This window comes from Acomys minous, assembly GCF_964271855.1.
Source record: "Acomys minous genome assembly, chromosome: 3".
Taxonomy (NCBI): domain Eukaryota; kingdom Metazoa; phylum Chordata; class Mammalia; order Rodentia; family Muridae; genus Acomys; species Acomys minous.
Genome location: NC_140485.1, coordinates 75,843,542 through 75,860,055, shown reverse-complemented (window position 1 = coordinate 75,860,055; position 16,514 = coordinate 75,843,542).

Below are 16,514 nucleotides of genomic sequence, written 5' to 3'. Positions count from 1 at the left end.
TCAGTACTGCTCACAGGTTCCTAAAGTTAACCGAGTTTACCTGAGTCCCACAGATGGTAAGAGTCAGAAGATAAAGTTGTTGTCTCCTGACTTTCAAGTCTATGCTTGTATCCGAGGCCTAAAACCCACATTGAGGAATAGTCTTGCCCACTGCTTTATTCATTTTGTAAATAATTTTTTTTGAAACACTACCACATGCCTTTGTATCTGTAGCCATTTCTCTGTTGTAACAGTGTTGAGTAATCATGACAGAGATTATATTTTCAATATCTCAAATATTTGCTACTTGGCCCTTTGCAAAAAAAAAATCAAACCTCTGCTTTGTGAAATATTTGCATACGATATAACTATATATGTATATATACATACCATATAATTATCAGTCATTTTATATAATCATACTATATAACTATAAATGATATATCATTTATCCTATATAACTTTATAAAATCATGCTATATAACTATAAATATATATAAATCATCATATATCAGATCCAGCTAGTACAAAAGCAGGAAGTTGAAGATTCTGACTTTAGGCTACAGCAGGTGTCCCTGCAATGGACGAGATTCCTGCCTTTGCCTTTTACCTACAATGGAGTCTTTTCAGTTGTGGGAAAAGCAGTCTAGACCTTGGTTTGTGAATTGTTGGTTAGACAATACTCTACCCAGCATCTTTGGTCTATCTGAAGGGCAGAGTACGTGTGTGTGTGTGTGTGTGTGTGTGTGTGTGTGTGTGTGTGTGTGTACTTTAATTGAATTTAAGTGCCTGTAGGCTGGGCATGCCACATTAACCACCATTCCCTTATGGATGCTGCCTTCAGTTATATTTCCTGACTTACTTCTAAAGACATTATAACTGGTGAATCATTGGTCCTAGCTTTGGTTCATTCTAGAATGAACTGAATCCTAGAGGGAAAAGATTCACACCCTCGGATGCTGGAGAATCTTGGTACAAGGGCCTGTTGTACACTGTCTGTCTGAGACAGGGGGATTGAGAGTTGGGGTCAAGAATTGGTTCCTTAGGATCCAGAGCAAACAACTTAACTACCTCAAGTCTTGATTTTTTTTTCTCTGAAAGTTACAGAGTCATATTATGATAGGCAGAATTCTAAGATAACAGCCAAAATCCCCACTTCCTTGGGTATGCCTTTCCTGAGAATGTGTGCAAGATATATAAATATAATGAATTACCACTTTCTAGATTATATTGTTTTATATGTTGAAAAGGATTTTTTTTGCAAATTAAAGAATGGCCTCTAATCATTTAGTTTTGTAGTCACAACAACAACAACAACAACAACAAACAACACACCCTACAGTCCTCAAGAAGTATTGATTGACCAAGTCACGTAAGTCCTTCAGAGTGGCACGAGGAAGCAGATGACACCTTTCTGTTGGCCTGGAAGAGAAAAAGATCATATTATCATCTGCTTATAAAGAAGACCACTTGGTTTGAACTGAAGGCAGCCCTCGGGAACCAGATGTGATCCATACTTGTCAAACAACAACAAAACAGAACCTTGGCCATTTATCAGCAAGAACCCAGAGGGCCTCAAGCTCCCGTTAAACCCCCCATCCTAACTGCCCTATGCCTGGACTCTTGGCCCAGAGAAACTTGAAATATCAAATTGTGTTATCTCAAACTGTTTTGTGGTAATTGATCATGCAACTATAAAAAGCCCACAAGACATAGCTGTCTTGGGAAGGTGAATTAACATGTCACTTGCTCTCCCAGTGTAGAGCTTGGGACATTGCAGCATCAGTGGTAGCCTGATGAGCTAGCTTTCTTTCTTTCTTTCTTTCTTTCTTTCTTTCTTTCTTTCTTTCTTTCTTTCTTTCAAAGCATAAAGTACTTGAAAGTTTGGCTTTTGCTTCCTTCAATTCTTCCTTCTGTTTGGTTGGGGAAAGAGCACCGAGTGTGTTAGTATCTTGGATCAAGTTCTTATATAAAGGTTTTGTTGAAGAAAAGCCGTGGTGAAGTGTGGGAGGTGGAGCAGGAGGGGTAGGGGAAGATGTGGGTCACCCAGAGACTAGACTCTGGAACCCTGGATCACGGATGTCACCATCGGGTTTCCCCACTGTAGGCCAGAGGGGCTTTGGTCTTCATGTCTTGTCTCAGCCCATTGTAGCTGGATGCTACAGGGGCTTCCCAGTGGATGCAGGAGTGAGCCAATTTTTTGTGTGTGGCATTTTTAGCAGGATGGATTCTGCTAAAGATTCCAAGAATCTCCAGCTGTGAACTGCTAATGCTGGGACAAGTGGGTGTCATAGGGGACTGAGTGGGGCTTATCACTGCACTTAACTGTATTCTCCCTTTCTTCTGGTTGATGGCTAGGCTGTTTGGGTTCTAATCTTGAGCCTTAATTTCCACTTCAGCCCAATAGATTTGAAGCATCTGGTGGAAGCACATTTTGGTGATGGTTTAAAGTTTTCAAGGATCCTCAACAGTCTGCCACTCTACCATTGTTCACAAAATTCACAAAGCCAAGCACTGACTCGATGATTACCCACCTTTAGCTCCTTAGTGCCCCAGGCTCTGGTCCATTTATACCATGCTAGTGAACTTAAGCAACAGAGTGCTTATGACTTGTGGCTATGTGCCAGGTACTGTGTGGAGTTATGGGGGATGCATTAAGAAGGAAGCTCTTGCCTGAGCTCACTGCTGCCTGAGTGGCAGTCTCAGAAAAAGTCAGCTATAAAGCACTGCAGAGATATGTTGGGACCCACTGGTGACAGTGTCACACCTTCTCCTTGCCACCCATCACTCCCAGTGCCATTTCCTCTGTCCACCAGTATGTTGAACAGCTATGTTTAAGTGGACACAAGAGCCTCTTGTCTCAATAAGTCTTTCCTTCTACTGCTGTATGAGAGGCCCATGGGCACCACTAGGGTGTTAGTAACTCATGAACTGATTTTTTTCTAGTGGAGGACATGACCCATCTTTGTATACAGGGTAGAAATTTTGAAGCGCACCCCCCACAGCTGCTTAGAGGCTACCCTGAAAGAGTGAGACCCTGCTGCCCATAGCATCTCAAGATATTTTTTAGTTGATTTTCCTTTGTTTGATTCGTATCTCTCTACGGTATACATGCGCTGTTTGTTGCTTCCCATGTAAGCTACCTGGATGCAAGCCTGAATTTCAGGTAATACTTTTTGGGAAAATTCAAGATTCAGCAAGGTCTCTTAGGGAACCTAGCATGCTAACTGTCACCAGCCCAAGGGCAAACAGAAAGGGCCTTCCCACTGAACTACTATCTCAACTAAACACCGAAAGCTGAATCTGAGGTCAAGAGTAGGGACAGAAAGAAGGTTCTCCAGGCTGAGAGAAGATACTCTTCCGTCTCCCTGGAAGCTTTTTGTCCCTTCTTTACTTGGTGACATCCTATTTTCTTCTTCAAAACAGCCATTCTTTAAAGTCTTATTTGGGATGCTTCAGACATCTCTTCTTCTGTGAGAACGCTCCCACCATGCACTGCAATGTCTGACCTGCAGTTTACACAGGGGCCATCTGGACAGCAATGTGTATGACTCTCTGGCCTTCTATTAGGTGCTTACGCTAACAACTGGGGCCTTAAAAATGACCTCAAAACCTAATAGCTTAAAATACTTTATTATATCATGGTCTGTATGGGTTAGGAAAACAGGCACAGGCTGGTTGGAATCTCTGACTACATTCAAGGTGTAGACTGGGTCTGGGGGACTCAGCTGAAGGCTGACTGGGGACTTCCAAGCTTATATATGTTTTCTGAACTTGTCAAGATTCTTTAGAGGAATTGATAGAGTGAATCTCTCTCTCTCTCTCTCTCTCTCTCTCTCTCTCTCTCTGGCTATCTATCATCTATCCATATCAAAAGGGGATTTCTTAGAGCATCTTACACGATTTGGCTCATTCTCTTCAACAATGGTTTTCTCCCAAAGAAAAGGCTCAGAATCCAACAGCTGTCTAGTCCCCAAAGCTGAATGTCTCAGCTTGTCATCTACTACAGCAGCAAGGTAGATGAACTTGCTAGTGAGAGTGAGGGCAAGCAGGCAAAAATAAAAGTTTCCTTCTTCTGTGTCCTTTCATGGAGGCTGTCACCAGAAGCTGTGGCCCAGATTTAGGGTTGCTCTTCTGACCTCAGGTGATGTAGCCAAGAGTAACTAATCCCTCACGGGTGTGCCCAGTTGATTCCAGATGTGGTCAAGTTGACAACATTATCTACCACATGGCCCATGGTAGGACTTAGCCCCTTGTCATATGGGCTTCTCAGAAGAACAGTGTGGTGCCCTCCTTCATTGGAGCAAGCACATAAGAATAGCCAGTGGGCCGGGAGTGCAAGGGAGGAAGATGGAACTTCTCTGTCACCTACTTACAACAGTGATTCCTTCTCTTGGTTGTATTTTATTTGCCAGGGGCCATTTACTAGGTCCTGTGAATACCCAAGGGGAGGAGATTATACAGGAGCACACGTTCCAGTGCGTAAGGGACAAACCTCACATCCAGGAAGAATCTAAGGGCTGGAGAGAAGGCTCAGGGGGCAGGTTGACCTCTGAGATCTACATGTATGCCACGATGCTTGTGCATTTCCTCCCATACACAAGTAATTAAATGTAATAACATAAAAAAAAAAGGAATATGAACTCCTCCCTCCACCCCCCCCTCCGAGGTCATATCATACTCATGTGTCATCAGACTTGGATGTGCCCTGGAATTGCCCAGGGACCTTGAAAGCATCAGATGCTGAGGGCCTGCATAAGACTGACTGAACCATTGTCTGAGGTGGAGTCTGGTGAGAGCATTTTCAGAAAGCTGTCTGTACGATTCCAGCATGTAGCTAACCCTGATGATCTCTTATATGACCAGCCCTCAGGGAACTGTGACTTTTGGCATTCACTCCATTTCCTCTGATCTGGGCAGGGTTGTGTCTTGCTTTAACCAGTCAAGCCTAGCAGATGCTCGAGTCACAGGACATATCTGGTAGTGATGTCCATTGGCTTTGTTGGTGGGTCCCTGAGCTGCTATGTGGGGGGTAAGCAGTTCTCTGGAGATCTTGACAACCAAGAGAGACCCTAAAAAATGCATAGCCCATATTCTAAGCCATTACATTTTGAGGTGATTTGGCAGTGATTTGTTCCAGTTACTTATTTTTGCTTTTGGATAACTGTTCAACCTGGCTAGACTTGACCGGGTAGGCATTGATGGTGCTCACTCCCAGGGCTACATTCCACAATTGGGATGGCTGCAACTGACTCAGCTGATACGCTGAGAATCCCTCCCTCACACGCACTCTGCTCCAGGTTGGGAAATCCTGACACTGGCCCACAACAACTTTAATATCAGGTGTCTCATTGGACGGCTTTCCTGAGCATGACAGCTGTCACAAGAAACAGTGTTTTTCTACTCTAGGGAGCATATTCAGGATGGATGATTCTGACACCGCCGGTTTGGGATAAAAGAATGTGGAATAGCCGGGCAGTGGTGGCACATACCTTTAATCCCAGCACTTGGGAGGCAGAGACAGGAGGATCGTTATGAGTTTGAGGCCAGCCTGGTTTACAAAGTGAGTCCAGGACAGCCAAGGCTACACAGAGAAACCCTGTCTCAAAAAAAACAAAACAAAACAAAACAATTTTGAGACAGGGTTTCCTTGTGTAGCCTTGGCTATCCTGGACACACTTTGTAGAGCAGGCTGGCCTCGAACTCACAGTGATCCGCCTGCCTCTGCCTCCTGAGTGCTGGGATTAAAGGCGTGCACCACTACACTGGGATTCTAATAAGCTCTGGCAGACTGCTGATGATGCTGGCTGGTCCCTGGGCAAGAGCTGGAGACTGCACTGGACATGGCTCAGAGACCCCACCCTGATCTCCATACTATCTGAAGTATCTATTCAGACATTTGTATCCTTATCCCAAGAGTCTTAACTTTATCTAGGTCACTTATAGCCATTGTGAGCACCTTCTAGAAAAGAGTCCTGCAGGCCAAGAATCCGTTCTCTAGACTGAGAGCTCCTTTATTTGGTCATGGTGACCAGTGGGGACACAATATATGTTTGTTAGAAATAAATGGATAGATGAATGATTAGCTGCAAAGCTTACATATATGGCATGTATATATATATATATATATATATATATATATATATATATATATATATATATGTATTTCTCAGTTTGATTTAGAGATAAGGGTCTTCACGCTAAGTAACGCCAGCTGACTGACCTTCATCCCTCCTGAGTAAGAGAAGCTAAGGTTTGGCTGGGACTAAGGGCTTCTTAGACATAAGCCATTTGGTGTTAAAGGAGAGATAGTTCCAGACATACTGAGCGGAGGTGAGCTAGCTGTGAGCTTCCCTAAGGTCTAGGTGCACACTCTTGCCCTTGAGTTTTCTGCCACATCGGCACTTTGCATATTCTGAAGCCCGTCTGTGCAGGCAAAGGAGTGACTTCCTGTGTGCAGGGGCGGCCCTGGGAGGCTGGGTCTTCAAGAGCCAGTTTGGATTATAAGTCTTTGAAGACATCTGCAGGGAGGGGATAATTCATTCCAGACAAACGGCTCCCTTTGCCATGCAAACCAGAGACCAGGAATGGAAATGAGATTTCTAATTATATGGGGGCATTTCAGAGCCACCTGCTGGCTCTGGCATCTCTCAGAGTGGCTGCCATGTAGAGACGCTGGGGAGTAGGCCTGGCCTTTGAGGTTGTGCCTTCTAGGTCAGGGCATGAGCTTCAGCCTTCAAAGTCTTCTAGCAGCTGCGCCCAGCTGGGCTTTCAGGGAGCTGATGCCAGGAAAGGCTGTCTCTGAATTTAGCCTTGATGCCTTCCTGCTGCATAGAGAGCCCTGGAGGCCTGCCTTATATGTTTCAGAGGTCATGATCTATGCTTGGTCTGCCTAGCACTGGGCTCAGGGGTCCAGACCTGGATGCTGAACACTGATAATAGTTGAGTTGACTAGGAGCACTCGCTCCCACTTCTTCCTGTCAATCACTCCTGAAGGAGACACATAGGACAGAAGTTGGGGTATAAGATGCTTGCTGGGCATGGGGTATCCTGTGAAAGGCAAGGGGCATGGCAGGATTGGGAAGAAGAAAGAGTCAAATCCTAATGCACATCCAACCTGGAAGGAAGCAAGCTCAGAGTCGATTACACATCAGTGTGCCTTGTATAATGTTTGTCTGATTACTACCAGCATTGCCCTGAGTTCACAATGCCTGGGGCTCTACTATGGCTTTGCTCAGTCCCTGGCCACTGGGTCCTCTAGGAAGGACACACTGCGGAAGATGACCCTTACCTGATATAGACCCTGAAAGGTAACTGTTGGGGGCCCATCTTCAGGCTGTACCCCAGCAGATGGCAGTGAGCAAACCGAGTCAGAGAGTTCTGAGCACCACACTTGATGTTGACTCACATCTTCTCTCATCTGCTGGCCTTAGGAATGGGATTTATGTTTCTGCACAAATTTATGTTCACATTTCTCATTCCTGCACACACAAAAGGTACTGATAGTCACAGATGTCTACTGCCTTGTAGCTGAATTCTCACGGCACCAAGCTGCCTTATAAACATTTATGTTGATGCCCATAGACAAATGCTACTCCTAACCTTAATCAGAGGGCTTCTCTTTACCATGAATAGCTGGGAATGCACAGAGGCTTGGCTGCTCAAGGTCCTAAGAACAAGGGATGGGTGAGTGTTCAGCCCTAAATAGGATGTATATGCTACCTACTGAAAGGCTCGGGGATCATCACAAAGGAGAAGGTGGAAAGGGCATAGGAGCACAGGGCTGTGACATGCTATCTTCTGGGCATAACAAAGGCATCATAATTATGATTCCATGGCAGTTGGGTTGCCTCTGATGGACTTGCACAAGACAAGGTCTGCCATTAGTCTATTATGGATCAGCAAAGGGGCTCAAGGGGTCCTACCTCTCACTCATGAGATATTGGCTATTGATGGGTGCTGGCAGGGTCGGGGGGTGGGGGATAATTGCCTTCAGTTGAACATCCACAGGTGAACCCACCAGGCTCCAGCAGACATTTCCATACTGATGGTCACACAGATGGCTCTGGTTAAACTTAGTGGGTCACAAAACAAAGCAAAAAGACGTAAGAAAGGGACTTCTAGGGGAGGCGGTATACATGACAGAGGTGGGAATGACATAGGGGTTGAGAGGAACCAGAAAGCATTATATATATGTATGAAATTGTCAAGAGCACAGTTAATAAAATGGACTCCGTGTTTAAAATAATACAGTTATTCAATAAAACCCTTCTAAGATGGAAAATTACAAACACATGCAAAACACATACAAAAGAAAATAGCAAGATGTAGTGATCTTCTTTGTGCCAAAGACTCACTAAGCTTCCACAATGACCACCTCACTTCAGCTCTGCTCTAGCAGTAGCTCCTCCCAGGAAGCTGGAGGGCAAAGGTCAAATTCAGAAGTGTCATCTTTCACCGGTTAGCATTTCAGATGCGGTTCTAGAAGGTAAGAGGGGCAGAAGCAGCAAGCAGAGCCATGAGTGCCGGTCTGTGGCAAATCAAAGGGGCCAACTGAAGCGAAGCGTTCACTACAGTGTTTGGCACACTATAGGTGTGTGGGAATGCTAGCCAGATCAGAAGACACCCTCTTTGGAGATGGCACATTAAAAAAAAAAAAAAAAGGAATGAGAACTTAATTCTGTCTATGTAGGTCCTCAAAATGTGAATCATAAATGTGACTCTCTGTCATCTTTTAGCCATAGAGTCTGAAGCTGGTGTTTCAGGCAGCTACCACCCACCTGCTGGGTCGACCTACGAGATGAAAGTATGAAAGTGCTTTCTTCCCAATGTCCTAATAGTTAAATACACCAAGTAACCTTCTTCCTTTTAGAAAATCTGGTAACTGCTACCCAACTAAGATGCTTCAGGGTCTGGGCCACTGTGATGCTGTACACTGTGATTAGATCCCTTGTTTCCATTCACCATGTGAGGAGAGAGCTGCACGGTTCCCCACTAGGAGAAATGGAAGAGGAGAAGCCAGCCTTTAAAGTCTCTGAGAGTAGGGGCTGTGGGGATAGCTCAGTGGATAAGAGCACTGGCTATGCAATCATTAAGACCTGATTTCAAAGCTCCAGAACTCATGTGAAAAGCTAGGCATGGTCACCAGTCTAGTTCCAGAGTTCCAGATGCAGTGAGAGACCCTGCCTCAAAGGAATAAGATGAGGAGTGATAAAGCAGGACACACAATGTTTTCATATGGCCGCCACATGGGTACACATACTTGTATAGACATTAACACATCACACACACACACACACACACACACACACACACACACACACACACAAGAGAAACAAACACTCACATACCTCCCACACTTATACACACAAAAACAAACAAGCAAGTAAATAAATAAATAAAGCCCTCAAGAGTGTAATACGCTGGTATTTAGTATCCGTGCCCATAGCATTCTTCCCTTCCACTCTTTGCTTGCTTCCCTTTCATTCACGGCTTTGCAGCATCTCTTGGTCTTCTGTCCTCACTCCCTGGCTATTCTCTATGCAGCTTTCCTTACACTGTTAGCCTCTGTCTGGCCAACGTAATCACGTTTCCAACTGTTGAGCTAAAAGGAGCGAAAGACCGAGGTGTTGGTGTGTACACGTGTGTGCATATACACACAGGAAAGAACTCTGAGCCTATGAACATGATCCCGTAGTTTATACAATGATGTCTGTTGGTTTTTATCATTGTGATTTTATACTGAGACCCAAACGAGCTAGTGATATTGCCTTCTGTATCAGATATCATAGAGGAGGCCAAAGGGGATCTGAGAAATGTGAGATCCTTACAGCAAAGGATAGGCTTCAAACTGTAGCACTCTCCTTAAATGAACAGTTTATGTGAATGCTTACTGTTAAAATTGTGGATGGCTTGAGTGTGGGGCAGGTGGCTTGTCTGCCATTGGTATGTGGTAGTGAGAAGGAGACATTTGGTGTGTGGAACCCCGGGGACATGAGGGAGGCCAGTTTAAACAGCACCATGTTATACAAGCAGGCTAGGGTATAATTATACCAGCCCTGTGTATAATTCCACTCTTGAGAGCACTGACATAATATCTGGGAATCACTAGTTATGAAATTCTACATTTTCAAAACCACACTGTCTACTCTATAAAAGTGTGGGTCTTATTGCTGGTGGGAAACAGCTGATAAAATGAGTCCTTAAGTCTCCTAGGGCCAGGCCAGGGCCTGCCTTCTACCCATGAGGACTGCTCTGGTCTAGTTGTGCTGTGCCTGAGATTGTAGGGGTGGGAGGGGAAGGGCCTTGGCTGGCCCTGCATAGAGTCCTCCACCCGAATGAAGCCAATAGTAATTCTGACAGCAGTAGCAGCAGTGGTGAGGTCTGCCTGTGCATGTGCTGCCCGTGAGTGGCATAGGATCCGCAACAACAGTTTCATTCTTCGTAAGAAGTCATTTACTGGTTTTCTTTTAAAGACAAACTCAAGGGTGCTCAGTCAAGGTGGCAAGCAGGGACTCCACTGAGACTCCTCTGTTCAGTTCTCTCATTCTCATTTGTTCATCTTGGCTCTTTACCATGGTACATTCACAAACTGTGTGTCCTGGTCATCATGGTGAGAGTCTTTTCTTCCATACTCCAAAGACCGCCCAGCCAAGGAGACTCGCCTCAGTACAGGTACATGTGATTCCAAGTGGTCAAAACAAAGCAAAATGAACCAACAACAAACAAACAAAGCCCATGTGTGAGCAGCAGAAAGGGTTGCTTGGTTTTTTTGTTTTAAAACACTGCTGATAAGGGCAGTCCTCTGGCAAGACTTCACTGAGAAAGAAGTCAAGGATGAGAGCATTGAAAGTAAAAGAAGGGTGGGGCTACCACAGAAAAAGAATTAAGAAAAAAAACCAGGTCAATTATGTGAAAACTTAGATAAAACTTTTTTATTAAAAAGGATAGATAGTCAAGTTAACTGAATAATAATAATAATAATAGTAATAATAATAATAATAGGAAGATGAAGAAAAAGAAGAGGAAGAGGAGAAAGAAGAAGAAGGGGAAGAGGAAGAAGAGGAGACTGAGGAAGAAGAGGAAGAAGAGATGAGGAAGAGGAGGAGGAGAGAGAAGAGGAAGAGGAAGAAGAAGAGGAGGAGGAAGGAAGAGGAGGAAGAGAAGAGAAGTATCAGTAAGTATCCAAAAGCATCAGTTAAAAATCGTGTTATGGGTCTACATTTTTTTTTTCACACCAAATGTCCTCTGGTAAGTAGATATTTCAGAGAATGTGGAAAGGTGGGTAGGGCTTGGGGTGTAAGTCAGTGTTAGAGAACTTGCCTATGTAGAGTTAGACTCCCAGCACTAGAATAAAAAGGAAACAAAACAAAATGCCAGAAGAAAAATAGGGCTTTGGAGAGGGCTCATCAGATAAAGATGCTTGCCAGCAAGCCTGACATCCTGAGGTCCAGCCATGGAATCCACGTGGTGGAAGGAGAGAGCTGACTCCCACAAGTTGTTATTTGACTGGCACACGTGCCCCATGCATGGACCCTCCAAACAAATAAATGTACTAAAACTTGGGACAAAAACCAAGACCAGAAAGTTATCCAACTTACTAAATGGTATTAGTTAAACTTGATGCCAGGTGGGTAAGGATGCTGAGACACAAGGAACTGTAGCTCAACACTCAGTTATAAATACAGATAGGGAAACACACATACAACGTGAAGAAACCAATCTAACAAAACAAAGCAGCTACAACCCAAAGGACAAGAAAAATACAGGATGGTCCCATGTGGTTGATGTTGGAATTCAAGGTGAGCTTGATACCACAAGATTTTGTAACACATTTAATACTGTTATCAGCCCAGGGACAAAAACCGTATGTTCATTAAAGTAGATGCAGACTGAGCATCCTTCAGTGGGGGAAGGGGGTTATATACTCTACTTCTCCATTGACAAACACTGTAAGACAACAGGGCAACAGGCAAACTTTGTGTAAGTCTATCTTGAATGAAACTTGGAGGTGTCTATGACCTCAAAGCACACATAGTTGATGAAACATTTACTTTGAACCGAGTAGTGTGTACCCATTCAGGAAGAGACACTTGGAATACTGGTAGGGTTACTGTACAGTGTTTATAGAAAGGTGTATTTTTGTGTAACGAGCATGAAGAGATAGTGAAAGGGTGGGCAGGGGACAGAAGGCAACGCTCCAATTTTGCAGGCATCATATCACATTTCTTCTTTGTAAAAAAAATGTGAAATGTTTTATTTCTTTTCCCTCAGCTTTCCTGGCATATGATTGGCTGATCAACCTATACACAATGATGCTGGGGAGATGACTCAGTTGACCTCTGTTAACTCAGGTCCTCAATGTCTATGCAAAAACAGAATACAGCAATTTGCACTTGTATCTCCAGCATTCAGGGTTCTGAGACAGGCATCTCTTAGAACTTAGTGGCCAGACAGTCTAGCTGGATTCATGAGCTTCAGGTTCAGAACTAGACACTGTCTCCAAATATAAGGTCAAGAATGAGTGAGGAAGACCCCTGACACTGACCATTGGGCTCTACATGCCTGAGCTCTTCATGGGTACTGAGCACACACAAGCACGCACACACACAAATACATAAACACACACTAAACACATACACACACACACACATACACACCCCTCTATGCATTGTGTAATGGTTTATATACTTAATTAACGTAGCCATAGTTTCAATTAATTGCATTAAAATCATTACCATTTGAAAATACCTTACTTGCAGATCTGGAAGTTCACCGCCAAAACTTTTTTTTTGTGTCATCGTTTGGCTATATAATCCAGGCTGACCTCTGCTTCTGCCTCCTGAATGATCAACTTAGAAGTACAGCCCACTATTCCTAGCTTCACAATTATATATACATATAAATGCATATATATATATATGTATGTATATGTCTATCTGTATATATTTAGAGAGAAATAATTTTAAATCTATTATTTTAATAAGTGTCCAGTACATAATACAATATTACTGATTACTGTTGCCATGCAGTGCATTTAGTCTCTCAGACTCATTCATCTAGTAGCCAAATGTCTGTGCCTTTTGGACAGCACCTTTTTACTTGGCCACCCTACATGTCCACGGTAACCACCCTTTCTACCAGCTTGAATTTTTCAGATTCCGCATGCAAATAATATGATGTTCTCTGAGTGTTATTTTATTCAGTGAAGTGGCTTCCCAGTTTATCTACATGGTCCAGCCACTCCACATTGGGGTAGTCATATAAAAAATTCAACCTCAATTTCAAAGTGATCCCTATTCATTGTGACGTAATTGTAACAGTCGAGCTATGGAACCAACACAGGTGCCCATAGTTGGGTGGGGGGTATGGAGTTTTGTTATATTATTTTTTTAGTTATAGAAATATTTGAAACATCTCACAATTAAAAAGACCAATTTAATTAACTTTAATGGAACACATGCCCACAATTCAACAATACATTCAGAAGGCTTAAAGTAAGTTTCCTGAGTCTTCCTTATGTCTAAATAACTCATTTATATGCATATATGTACATCATATACACACATACATACATGTACATAATGTGTTCATTTAGCAAAAATGCTAATTTATATTTTGTGACATGCACATCTCAGTGATAAGAAACTGACAAAGAATTACCAATGGGGGTATGTTTTGAAAAATGTATTGTTCCTTCATTGCGCCTACACTGTAGACTGTACATACACAAAATACAACGGATATGGTGTGTATAGGTCATGGGCCTGTATGGCTATGGTGTGTATAGGTCATGGGCCTGCATGGATATGGTGTGTATAGGTCATGGGCCTGTATGTATATCGTGTGTATAGGTCATGGGCCTGTATGTATATCATGTGTATAGGTCATGGGCCTGTATGTGGTTCAATACTGTCTGAAATAGTATCACATGGCACATGACTGTAGAGTCATGTTAGTGGCCAAAAGCTCATGCTCTGAAATCTATCTTCATTACCTTTGTAAATCTCAGTTTTTCCCCTTATAAATGTAATGATGATAGCACTTGCTATCAAATATGTTCCGTTAGCCAATAAAGAACATAATATATGTGACACATAGTGAGAAGGTACTGTAAGATAGTCCTGTTTCTGCACTCATTCGTGCTATTGTGTACAAGCCAGGCATGGTGGTCCTCTCCTTCATTTTCAGCATGTGGGAGACAGAGTCAGGAAGATCCCGAGTTCTAAGCCAGCCTGGGCCACACAGTGAAATAGTGAGACTCCACCTCAGAAAAACAAAACAGAACATAAAAATATAGATATTTTGAACAGGATTGAGCCTTTCCCTGATCAGAGGGATGCTTTTAAGGCAGAGAAATCATGCTGTAATTGCATTGATCCTTGAGCACCCTCTGCCATTTCCTAATGAAGTGAGGAGATTCCACTGGCAAGAAAGAGCCTGGTGAGTTCCACAGAACGGCCATCTGCCACTCTCCGTTTGACACTCCGCTGTGACATAACAGAAGCTGAACTTCTAAGTGAAGCAGAAGTCAGGTGATAGGGTGGAGATGCTATCTGTGTGGGCATTCTCACTTGCCACTCACAGGGTAGCGTTGCATAAGCTGGCAGCATCTCTGCCTGGACCACTTCCTTGCATGGTGAAATGTGCTGAGGAATGAGAGGAGAGCAATGGGATCTGGCACATGTTTCCTGGCATCTTCAACATCTGTTTTTCCTGAGATTACTACCCAAATCAGTGTTTATTATGGATTTTGTCTTTTTCTGGTCCTAAGAATGTCACTGTGATAGAAGTCATCAAGTCATCAGAGGGACCAGTTGATGTAAACTTGGGTTTTTGTGCCATGTCCCAGAATAATGGTAGAACATTGGCAATGCTAACCCCTGGATTTATAGGTCATTAGGGAGGGGATGTCATGAGTATTAAAGATTCAAGATCTTCATTATAGAAAGAACCTAGAATCTGGAAAGTTATGGGCCCTTCCTACAATGCTTTGAGCGACTCTGTCCATTATGGGAAGACTCCAAAACTTCTGAAAACAAAAAGAATTATATTAATTTAAATTCTCTAAAGATAATCCTGTCTCCAATTCATTTTCACATTTGAAATTTTTCATGTGTACCGTTAAACTAGACACCTTTTATAAGGAGGCGAGATAGAACATTGATAAGTCTGTTTTCTTTACTAGGAATAGACCTACCCTTCCAGTCCATCGTCCCATTGTTGGGCTGCCTCAACCAGTCTCATCTCCTGTTTGAACCGGTCAGGAAAGAATTCCATGGTCAAAGCTCTCGCAAGGTTTCTTACTCTAAAGCGAGCTGCAGGAAAACACTGAGTGGAAGGTTTGAAAGTCATTTCATAGATTTCAGTTTTTAAGTGATGAAAATGAAAAAAAAAGATTTTTAAAAGTTTAAATAATATTTGAATTTCAGTTTTGATTATATTTATTTAGTTTTCATCTTATTGAAAACAGAGTTTTCTCATATAATATACCCTGATTATGGTTTCCCTCTTTGCTATTCCTCCCAGACATCTTGCTCAGTAATTTTAGACTTATGTAAACATGCAACAAAAAAATACAAAAAACCTCCTCTATTCCAATATCTCTCCGCTCAGATTTTCCAAATGTTAGCATTTTTATTTTTATTCGTCATGTTTCTTCTCTATACATCTTTATGATTTTTATGAACCATTTTGATGAGTAAGATGCAGAAGTGACACCTGGGCCCCAAATACATTATTGTGCATTTCCTAATGACAAGGGAATTTTCAATCATTATCAGAACCAGGCGCTTGGCTGGCAGTAGGCAGTATTCTGAAAAAAATTCACAAGCCTTCTTCACATTTTTTTCAACTGTCACTTTAAGCTAAGATGACTCCCTGCACGTCACTGTCAGCTTCTTTTGTTGCCTCTACTCTTTATTACCTTTTCCATCTTTCTTTGTCTTTGACCTTGACATTTTTGAGAATGTCAAGAATGCTTATTTTGCAGTTTGTTCTCCCATTTGCTTATCTGATGATTTTTTCAGTTGGTACACATTTCTATAATCTTATAATAAATTGCTCGACTCAGTGTTGGGCCCATGGTCAGCTCTACATAACAATTAGTTAAGTACATTTTCATATTTTTTCCTATAATTGCATATAGTTGGCCAACTTAAGGCAGTTTGGATAGTTGAGCATGAAGATTTGCTGTTTGGGGGACACCCAGATATTGCCAGCTTTGTTTCCTTTGCTGGACTTTGTTGAAACACGATTCCTGCAGGAACCATCAGTGTTTACATCCCTGTTTCAACACTTGATAGGATAAGAAAACAAAAAACGCAACAGTGCATTAGGTCATCACGCAGATCTTGGCAGACGGAAAAAGATGTTGGTGGTAGCCAAGCTGACTCACCAGCCACTTGGCAAGACCATCCCATCACTGGCTGTTCAAGAATCCAACGATGATGTCTGAGAGGTGGTTAGGGCTGCACTGTATAAATGGACTAGATATGTCTGAGCCACCTCTATAACCTAGGAATAGAAGTTGCTGG